The sequence below is a fragment of the Equus caballus genome, chromosome 20, assembly GCF_041296265.1.
Source record: "Equus caballus isolate H_3958 breed thoroughbred chromosome 20, TB-T2T, whole genome shotgun sequence".
NCBI lineage: Eukaryota > Metazoa > Chordata > Mammalia > Perissodactyla > Equidae > Equus > Equus caballus.
The window spans coordinates 32,328,355-32,339,679 of record NC_091703.1 but is presented as its reverse complement, the minus strand read 5'-3'; the positions used below and the strand labels follow the sequence as shown (position 1 = coordinate 32,339,679).

Sequence of the window (11,325 nt, the reverse complement as noted above, 5' to 3'; positions counted from 1 at the left end):
GCCAAACCAGTGATGGGCATTCAATCAAAACCTTTTTCTCAAGTGGAAGATTTTAGCACCAGACTCCCTGGCTGTAGTCAGCTGAGCATTGCTCTCTGTCCAGCAGAAAGAAAGAGGAGCTGCTCCTTCCTCGATCCCTCTTCCCCTGCAAACAGCACCCAGGTTTTCCTCTGCAGCAAGCCCAGGGTAAAGTGAGACAAAAAGATGTCGTTTAAAGTTATTATTAAAAATTAAATGTCAGCCTTTTCCTAGGCTTTAATATCCGAGTGAGCAAACCATCCACATCTGTGCCCCTTGACTCGGGAATCTGATAAACTCCAGGGATTACTCAGACCTTGTAAACAGAATTCAGGATTCCGGTGAGATAGTTTAAAGCTCATTACATTTTTAACCAAATACACAAGAATTGACACCTTCAGGGGTGTAGTTTATCTTTCCTTTTACATATAGTATGTTCAGTATTTTTAGGTAAACTTTTAAGAATCTTCAGGGTTTGAAAACTGAGGGAATGAAACGTTACCTCTGGCAGGTAGAGATCTATACTTAGCTTAGGTAAATGGATGCTAAGAAAAAGATGTTACGGTTTCCTGACTAATATTCCTCTTTGTAAGCCCTCCTTGGGGTAATAGATATCTCATGTGTCAATTAAATGGTGACAACTAGACCACGTTTACATGTCATGGAAGAGCATTTCTTTCCCTCATCTAGGAAATGCTATCAAAGATGTGATCCATTATTGGATTTGTTGGGTCAGGGAGAGTAGCAGCAAATAATGGAGATTACCGAGTCTCAGGAGAAGAGAGTTTCCTGGTTGATACTGAGTTAAGGAGATAGTCCTGCGTGAAGTGTAGCCTGAGAGTCAGCAGACAGATATCCACATTTTCCTGCTTCATTACCGACTCAGTGAGCTACTCACTGTCCGCATACAGAGTCATGTAATTAGTGTTGAATGCTCAAAGGTGAATGGATTTCCAATGTTATGTCTCTAAAGCCTTTATCATACAAAATTGCTAGTGCATATTATCCTGTTTGAAGATGCCTGGATACCCCGGTGCTGGGCATTTCATCACAATCTAGAACACAGGGGGCAGATGGGCTCTTTTAGAATTGGAGTAGCACGCCATGGCCCTCAGCCGCACATGCTTGATGCCGAATTCCTGGGTTTCCTCCTACATGTGGTCTTCAAGAATGATGGCAAATTTCAGGCTGTGGAGACAAAATGTCAAAGGAGAGGAAATATAAAAACTCCTAACCTGGCAAGAGGACCAATTTTAGGATTGAAACTGACACCAAGGAAGATAAAAAGCTGATTTAGAGCCACATTTGGAGGAGGTAAAGAAGATAAGTTTTATAGAGGGCCATTTGCACAGTGTGATCCCAGAATCTCAGTATTGACATCATTCCTGAGCTTAAACTGCCAGTTCTTCAACATGGAATGCCATCCTTTCCCTCTCCTTTCCCAGTGCTCCCTTCTCTAGGGCACCTCCGCTTGTCATCTGAAGCATTTATCTAGATGGTTACTTGTGTGCACAGTTGCACCTGGAGACCCCTCTGCACTGCACCTGTGCTCACACTGTTCTGTGACCAGCTTCTTCCCCAGAGGACTGTAGGCTCCCTCCCTGTATCTCCAGTGCCCAGCATGAATGAGGCTTATTGTGCACTTTCTTTTCTTTCTTTCTTTCTTTCTTTTGATGAAGATTAGCACTGAGGTAACATCTGCCACCAGTCTTCCTCTTTTTGCTGAGGAAGACTGGCCCTGAGCTAACATCCGTGCCCATCTTCTTCTACTTTATATGTGGGACGCCTGCCACAGCATGGCTTGGCAAGCGATGTGTATGTCCACTCCTGGGATCCGCACCTGGCAAATCCCAGGCCACTGAAGTGGAATGTGAGAACTTAACCCCTGTGCCGCTGGGCTGGCCCCTGGTCCATTCTATGTTAAGTTTGGTATATGGTGTAAGGTGAGTGTCCAGCTTTACCAGTTTGCATGTGGCTGTCCAGTTGATCCAGCAGCATTTGTTGAAAAGACTATTCTTTCCCCCATTGAATGATCTTGGCACCTTTGTTGAAAGTCAGTTGGCCATAGACTACGCGTGGTTTTATTTACGGACTCTCAATTCTATTCCATTGATCTCTATGTCTATCAACATGCCAGTACCACACTGTCTTGACTACCATTGCTTTGTGGGAAGTTTTGAAATTGAGAATTGTGAGTCCTCATACTTTATTATTCTTTGATAAGGTTGGCTATTGTAGGTTCCTTGAATTTCCCTATGAATTTAGAATGAGTTTGTCAATTCCTAGAAAAAGTCAGTTAGGTATTTGATAGGGATTGTGTTGAATCTATAGATCAATTTCAGGTGGTTTGCCATCTTAATAATATGAAGCCTTCTAAACCATGAACATTTTTTACATTTCTATAGATGTGTAGTTTCTTTCACCAACGTTTTGTAGTTTCCAGAGTGTAAGTTTTGCACTTATTTTATTAAATATATCCCTAATATTTTATTCTTCTAGATGCTATTGAAAGTGGAATTTTTAAAAATTTCATTCTTAGATTGTTTATTGTATAGAAATATAATTGATTTTTGCATATTTACCTCAAATCCTACAACCTTGCTTTATTTCATTAGTTCTAAAAGCTTTTTAGTGCATTTCTTAGTATTTTCTATGTATAACAGCACGTCATCTGTGAATAGAGATAGTTTTATTTCTTCCTTTCCAGTTTGAATGCATTTTATGTCTTTTTCTTGCACAGTTGCTCTGGCTAGAACCTCGAGCACAATGTTGAATAGAAGTAGTGAGAGTCGACTTGTCTTATTGCTGATTTAGGAGGAAAACAACTATTATTTTACCATTTACTAGCATATTAGCTTTAGAGTTTCCATAATTACCCTGAATCAGATTGAATAATTCCCTTCTTTTGCCCGTTTGTTGAGTTTTTTTTTTTTTTATCATGGAAGGGTGTCAGATTTTGCCAAATTCGTCTTCATCTATTAAGTGTGTGGGTTTTCTTTTTTATTATATTAATATGATGTATTACATTAATTGATATTTTGTATGTTAAACTAACCTTGCATTCCTGGAACAAATTCCACTTAGTCATGGTGTGTAATGTTTTCTATATGTTGCTGGTTTTGACTTGCCATATTTTGTTGAGGATTTCTGTGTCCATATTCATAAGAGATATTGGCCTGTAGTTTTCTTTTCTTGTGATATCATTGTATGGTTTTGGTATCTGAAGAACACTGGCCTTATGAAATGATGTGGTACTGTTCCTTCCTCTTCTCCTTTTTGAAAGAGTTTATAAAGAATTGTTTTTAAATTCTTTAAATATTTGGTGGAATTCACCAGTGAGGACATTTGGGCCTGGGCTTTCTTTGTGGTAATTTTGATAACTGATTCAATCTTCTGACTCGCTATAGGTTTATTCAGATTGTCTACTTCTTGAATTCGCTTTAGTAGTTTGTATCTTTCTATGAATTCGTCTATTTAATCTAATTCTTGGCATACAATTCTTCATAATATTCTTCTACAATTCTCTTTATTTCTCTGTGCTCAGTCATAATGTCCTCTCTTTCACTGCTGACCCCAGTCATTTGAGTCTTCTCTCTCTTTCTCTTTTGTTTAAGTGATTCTGGTTGAAGTTTTGTCAATTTTGTTGATTTTCAAAGGCCCAAATTTGATTTAGTGAATTTTATGTGTAGTTTCTCTCTTCTCTTTTCTAATTTCATTAATTTTCACTCTAGTCTTTCCCTTTCTTCATCTTGCTTTTGGTTTAGTGTGCTCCTCTTTTACCTTTGACTTCAGGTGAAAGGTTAGGTAATTGAATTGCGATGTCCCTTTTAATGTAGGCATTACAGCTATAAATTTCCCTCTCTGCATTCTTTTAGTAACATCCCACAAATTTTGGTATGCTGTGTCTTCATTTTCATTAATCTGAAACATTTTCTAATTTCCCTTTTGATATCTTCTTTGATTTATTGGTTATGTAGAAGTGTGTTATTTGATTTCCACGTGATTGTGTTTCCCAAATGTCTTTCGGTTATTGCTAGATTTCTAATTTCATGCCACTGTGAGAAAAGAACATACTTTGTGTTATTTCTATCCTTTTAAGTTTATTAAGGTTTGTTTTCTACCATGTGGTTTATCCTGAAGGAATGCTCTCTGTGCATTTGCGAAGGAAGTATATTTTGCTGTGATTGAGTGGAGTGTTCCATAAATGTCTGTTAGGTTTACACTGTTGGTTTATAGTATTGCTAAAGTCGTTTATTTTGTTGTTGATCTTCTGTGTAGTTGCTCTATCCACTATCGAAAGTGGTATAATCAAGTCTCCAACTATTATTGTTGTATTGTTTATTTCTCTCTTAATTTCTGTCAATTTCATTTTCATGTATTTGGTGCTCAGTTATTAGGTGCATATATGTTTATAAGTATTTTATCTTCCTGATAGATTGACCCTTTGATCATTATAAAATGTCCCTGTTCATCTTACTAGCATTTTAAAAAAAGTCTCTTTTGTCTGATATCAGTGTAGCTACTCCAGCTTTGTTATGGTTGAGATTTTCCTGAGATATCTTTTCCATCCTTGAAAATTTAACCCATTTATAATTGAATCTCAGATGTGTCTACTGTAGACAGCACAGATGTATCTTTTTTGTTTTCAGTCTAACAATCTGTGCTTTGATTGACTCGTTTAATCTATTTATATTTAATGTTAATGCTGATACATTGGATTTGTGATGCCATTTTACTTTTATTTCTGTGTCTTGTGTCTTTTCACCCCTCTATTCCTCTTTTGTTGATTCCTTTTTATTAAGTGGATATTTTCTACCGTAATACTTTAATTATTTAATAATTTTTCACTATATTTTTGAGTAATTTACTCAGTAGTTACTCTAGAGTTTACCATATCCTTATATTGATTTATCAAAATTCACTTTAGGTTTGTATTAATTTCAGTGAGATATAGAAACATGACTCTACAGCTGCATATCTACTTCTTTTTTGGGCTGTTTTGTTATACAAATCATATCTAAATGTGTTACAAACCCAACAACACATTGTAATAATTATTACTTTATATAAGTTTGGACAGTTTGTATTGCTATATCTTCAAGGTCAATAACCTTTTATTCTGCAATATCAAATCTACCATTAATCACATCTCACATTCAGTGTATTTTTCAACTCAGACCTTTTCATCACCAGAAGTTTGATTTTGGTCTTTTATATACTTTCACATCTCTTACATAACTTTTTGAACATAAATACATTTACCGTAGCTGTTTTAATGTCATTTACTGCTAATGTTAACATCTCTATCAGTTCTAGGTGAGTTTAAATTGATTGCTTTTCTCTGCCTTGTGGGTGGCATTTTTTGTTTTCTTTGCATGTGTGGTTATTTTTTATTTGATGTCAGATATTATGATTTTACCTTATTAGATGCCAGACATTTATGCATTTCACAAATATTTTTCACCTTTTATTTCTGGGACACAAGTTATTTGGAAGTTGTTTGATGCTTTCGGATCTTGCTTTTAATATTTGTTAGGCAAAACAGGAAAATCTTTAGACCAAGGCAAGTTATTCCCAACTTCTGAAACCAGACCCTTCTGCAGACTCTGCCCAATGCCCAGCAAATTATAAGATTTTCCAGTCTGGTTGGTGGGACAGGCATTATTCCTAGCCTTGTAGAGTACTAGATACTATTCCTGTAATCTTTTTGGATTATTCTTTCCTGTCCTTGGATAGTTTCCTTGTGTGCAAGCACTGATGAGCTGAAGACTTGAGGGGAACCCTCTGCAGACTTCCAGTGCTTTTTCTGTTCGGCCGTCTTCTCTATGTGCCTTCACCTTTGACTGGCTGTCCTGGGCTCCCCAGTTCACAACTCTGTCCCCCTAACTCAGTGAGACTGCTGGGCTCTGTTAGGGCTCCTCCTCCCTGCCCTGTGTCCTGAACACTCTCTCCAGGAAGGAAAGTGGACAATTGTAGGCTTGCTTTACCTCTTCTCTTTCCTTTCTCTTAGGGATCACACTCCTTGTGCTGCCTGTTGTTCAAGGTCTCAAGACCATTATTTTATATATTTATCTGAATTTGTAGTTGTTTAAGATAGGAGAATAAATCTGGTTCTTTTTACCCCATCATAGCCCAAAGCAAAAGTCCATAAACTGAGTTTTTAATTCAAATTGTTTTAATTTTAATTTTGAAAACCTTATTTGGTTGTTTTGAAAATCAGGTAGGTTATATTTAATTTCCTATGTTCTGCAGGCATGTTTAATTTTGTCATTATTTTTCTCCAGGCATTTTCAATGTTTCACTTTCTCTTTATATCACATATGTTTATATGTTGATATGATGTCTTGGTTATGTTGTATTCTATGTCTCATAATTCCAATATTGAAGTTTATGAGCCTCTTTATACTGTCCTTTCTTTTTTCTGCTTCTCAATCATATTATTTTTCCATTTACACTCCTATATTTCTAGCTATGAGCTGCTTTTTTTCCTTGCATAATTATTTGTGCAAATTCTCAGAAATCTGGGTTAATTGTAGATTTCTGTAGAGATTTTTGTTTCTTTCTTCCAATTTTTAGTTCATCATCAATCTAGGACAATTATAAAGTAAATTCATGCCGTGAAGTTATGATGTTCCAAAATGGTGAAGTGAATTTGGACTAAAATCACAGGAGGAGTAGCTATGGTTGCAAATTATCAGAAAGCGTTGGGTGCTTCTTTTTTTTTTGCTGGCTCAAAGGCAAATTTCCTTAGACTACTCTGTTTTAGGGGATGAAGCAGATTTTGTTTAGTTTCACCCTTACTGTGAGGGTATGAACCTTGTTTCCCCAGATTTTCAGAGAGGGGATGTCTCTTAGTCTCCCCACATGAATGAGCTCTGGGCATCACTTCCTGTCTACTGCAGCTCATGAACCCAAGACAACCAAAGCTAAGATTTTTCCAGATTTGGCAAATGCCCTAAGATAAAAACAACCTTTCTCTCTGGATTATTTGCCCGCCTTTATGTATTGGTCTAAATCATTATTCTCTTTATTATTCTACTATAGTTTTGGATGCTTTTTATATTTTATCAATTATTTTTAGTTGTTTTTAGTGGAAGCAGCAGCTTTAAAATTCAGCTTACCATGTTAAAGAAATGGACTCCCCATGACCTATTTGATGATTGCTGGTATTTACCTGGCCCCAGGGCAGGTGCTAGGATGCAAGTCCACCTAAACCAATGCTCCCTTGAGTCTTCTAGGAACGATGCTCCTTTCTGAACTGCTTGTCATCTGCCCACAGTAAGACACAAACAAAAACTGAAAGTGAGTGTAAGCAAGTAAACCTCTACCCTACCTTGTCCCAGACTGGTGACTGTCACGGAAAAGATGAGCATTTCTATTATGTCATTGGATCTGCTGAAACAGTTTGATTATTATCTCTTCACGGACCAGAGACTGAGTGGCAGAGTTTCTAAACTAGGATGGTGTTTAGAGTCTTGTTGGGGTCACATAAATACTGATCAATGTTATAGTCTCCCAAGAACTATGTGCACAAAGAAATATAAATGTTAATGACACTTATGTCAGTGTACATAAGGAAGGATCCTCTGAAGTCTTACCGATCTTGGTTTTTTAATCCCAGCAAGAGACAAAGGCAGGGAGAAGACATTTCGAGGAATCACTTTCTCATCCCACAATGCCACTCCCCTTATTTGTGAAAATACTAGAGGAGACAAAAGCTGGACCCCATTACATACTATCAAGGGAATATGTTGAAAGATGTCACTTATCCAACCAAACCTGCCGTCTGCAATGTGCCAGATGAGGTTCTGGTTTCAGATTACTCCTCCAAAAAAGTTGAAGTTTGTCATTTTTTCCCATCCCTCACCCTTAACATGACCCTTAGAACCCTTACCCTCTTTCCATGTTGGGAGAACCCCACACTTAAAGACCCTTGGAAGGAGGCAGAGACCCCCTCCACCCATAAGAGAGGGAAACCCATTTTCCCAAACATTCTTGCAGTTAGACATGTCATGAGGCTCCACCAGTCAGGTGACCACACGCTGGACTCTGACTCAGGACGTGGTGACACAGATAGACTGGGGCTGTGAAGAATGCATCTGGCAAAGGTGGCGTGAGTGGCAGTGGTGTCATGAAGCAGCCAGGGGCAGCAGAGACAGTAGTCCTAGCTGCAGGATCCAGTGTCCAGCATCAGGAGGGTCAGTGGTAGGAGCAGTGGCATCTTTGCCTAGAAGCCACAGCAGCGATTCCTATGAGGGACCCGAGGCCCTAACACTTTCTCTATTTATCTACATTCATTTATGTTTCAATTAGAACAATTTGGAATCTACTGTTTCACACCAGGAAGTGAGAGAGAAATCCATGTAGGGAAAAGATTCACAGGGCAAGGACTCAGAGATTTTTTTCCCAGTTTTATTGAGATAAAATTGACATATAATATTGTGCATGTCAGAGATGTATGACCTATTGATTTGATCCTTACACTGCAAAATGATGAACACCATAGAGCAAGCTAACGCGTGCATCACGTCACATAACGACCAATTCTTTTTTGTGGTGAGAACATTTAAGAACTCTCTTAGCAACTCAGACTTTCTTTTGCTGAGCTGATAACCACTTCCAAAATCTACCACCTGTGTCACCCCACGGTAGAGACAACAACATATACCTCCCAGCATATGTCTTGCCTCTTTCTTCACAGCAAAAAAAAAAAATGTTAAATGTGAATTTAAGACTCATCTTCACCCTGAACACTCTCTGGTCATTGGCATCAGAGGTTCCCAATCTGGCCAAGCACCAGGATTGCTCGTGGGCTTGTTACAAAATACTCGAGGCCTCTCCCCAGACCCACTATCTTAGAGTATTGAGCACAGCACCCAAGAATCACTTATTTAGCTAGCCCTACATCTGAGGCTGATGCACAGTGATGTGGCAATCTTGGTCTACGTTCGTGCTACTAAATGTGTGATCTGAAGACCAGCAGCATCAGCACCAAAGGGGTTATAAATGCAGAATCTCAAGCTCTACTCTAGGCTGTCTAGATCTTACTGAGATGTCCAGAGGATTCCTGTGCACAGGACAGTTGAGGACCCCTTGGTCTCCATGCCTTCTAGATGTGGTGTGAGAACTATGCAGGGGCCTCTGCATGTGTGGTCTGATCAGATGACCTACCACAGAGGGGGCGGGGCTCCAGGGTTCAGTCCTTGTTCCTTTCTTTTCTACAGTCATCACTCCCCTGGTGACCTCATCGGTTTTCAAGGATTTAAATATCACATATATGGTGTCACCTCTCAAATCCATTTCTGCAACCAAGACATGTCACCTAAACTCCAGACTCAAATTATCCAACTGCTAACCTCACTTGCATTTCTAATGAACAATTCAAATTCAACATTTCCTAAATCGGATGACTATGATGCTGCTTCCTCAAAAGTGTTCCTTCTATTCTCCTCTCCATTTCCACTGGAGGCACTCCATATTTCTACTTGCACAGTCTGAAATTTGGGGTGTCCTCCTTGATCCTTTCTCATAACCCAGATTTAATCCATTAGGAGAGGCTGTAAAGCCCATCTTCAGAATGTATCCAGAATCCAATCCCTTCCTATTATTTTCTCTGCTCACAGTCCAGACAAAGCAATGAACATTTCTAGCCTGGAGCACAGCACTAGTCTCCTACAGTTTTCTCCACCGGTTGCTCTCCCTTCACCTCTTGATTCCGCACAGCACCAGACTGACGCTTCTAAAGAGAAGTCACACCAGGTCGATCTTCTGTTCAAAACAGTCTTGTTAACTCCACATCTTACTCAAAGAAAAGTCAAAACCTTCCACTACCTTCGAGGTCTACATGGCCTGGGTGTAATTCTGACCTCATCTCACTATTCTCTGCTCCAGCCACACCAGCCTCCTTGCTCTTCGCAGAAACACAGACACACTCCCGCCCTAGTGCATTTGCACTGGAGGCTCCCCTGCCTACAAAGAACTTCCCCCAGACATCCTCGTGGATAACTCCTCATGTCCTCACATCTTTCCTCAAGGTCACCTTCCCAGTGAGGCCACCCTGACCACTCCAGGAAAACAGCCACCTTCCCTGTTCCCACACGCTTATACTCTGGGTCACCTTCCTGAAAGCCCTTAAAACTTCTAACATAAGCATTCCCTTTTTACTATGCTTACAGCATACAGTCTGCCCTGCACCACTAGAACACGTGCTCCCCAAGGCTGACAATTTCTGCCTGTTTTTCATTCTCTGAGGTTTCCTAAATGTAAAAATACTTTGTCACATATCTGGCAAATTAGTTGAATGATCAGTATAGAGCACCTCCCTATTCTAGAGACAGTATCTTTATTAATATAACCTCAGGCCACACGCTGTTTGGTGGCAGCTACAGGACAACGTCCACCCACACTGACATCAGTGCCGCCTGCAACTTTCTCACAAGCGCTGCTCTCCCCTCCCTCCCTCCCACAGCCGCCCTCCTGCAAACTCACACACAATTATATTTCTCTCTTCAGAAGGAACAATCCTAGGCTTAAGGGCCCTATTTTTCCAACCAATTGTGAACCTAAAGTAGATTCAACTTTTTAAATCCATGTGTTTGGATTGGAGCCAGCATCCAACTGGGCCTCGTCAACTAGGATGACGAGGGCTAAGGGCAGAGAGATGGGGCAGGCTGCAGAGAAGAAAGAAACCCAACAGGAATTTATGTGAGATGAAAATCTATTGAATTCTTCCTGACTACCACTTCTAGATTCTGGTTCTATAAAACCGGGGGAAGATGGGAAGAACAATCCAGGAAACAGCTCTAGAGGGAGGACAAGAGCTGGATGAGTCTGAAAATTCGTCCCTCGATACCACAGAGTCTCCTGTGTGCAGGGGCCACCCTGGACCTTGTGGGGACAATGACAGGCCAAATGACTGCTGCTGCCGTCAGAGATGGGGACACCCAGAGGAGACCGAGACAGAACTCAAAACATGAAAAAGAACAGGCATAATCCAAAAAAATCTCTAAAGAAACAAAGTCTAAACACACAAAAGGTGGGAGCTGAGGGCTGCACCCTGGACGGAGCCTAGGCTGACCTGGCCACAGGAAGCCCTCGCTGCCCACGGTCCTGAAGACACGACAATGCCCAGGTGATGTCCTCATCCCTGTGATCACAGGTACTGATGGAACAAGGTTCTATAGAAGGAACCAGAACAAAGGAGCAGACAGGTGACCCAGCTGAGGAATCACATCATCAGAGCCCATGTCGTACTGAACACCGACTGTGCACAGGCCCCATCCACGTACAGACTCAGCACAGCAAACA

General features: G+C 40.1%; 1 long non-coding RNA gene across 1 annotated transcript; it reads right to left on the bottom strand.

The window, feature by feature from the left end:
* Window positions 1-365: 365 nt before the first annotated feature.
* On the bottom strand, window positions 366-7,325 carry LOC138919612 (uncharacterized). The gene is made up of 2 exons (XR_011429938.1): window positions 7,193-7,325; window positions 366-1,206 (listed from the first exon to the last, which is right to left on the bottom strand). It is a non-coding gene; the product is annotated as an uncharacterized lncRNA (long non-coding RNA).
* Window positions 7,326-11,325: the final 4,000 nt, after the last annotated feature.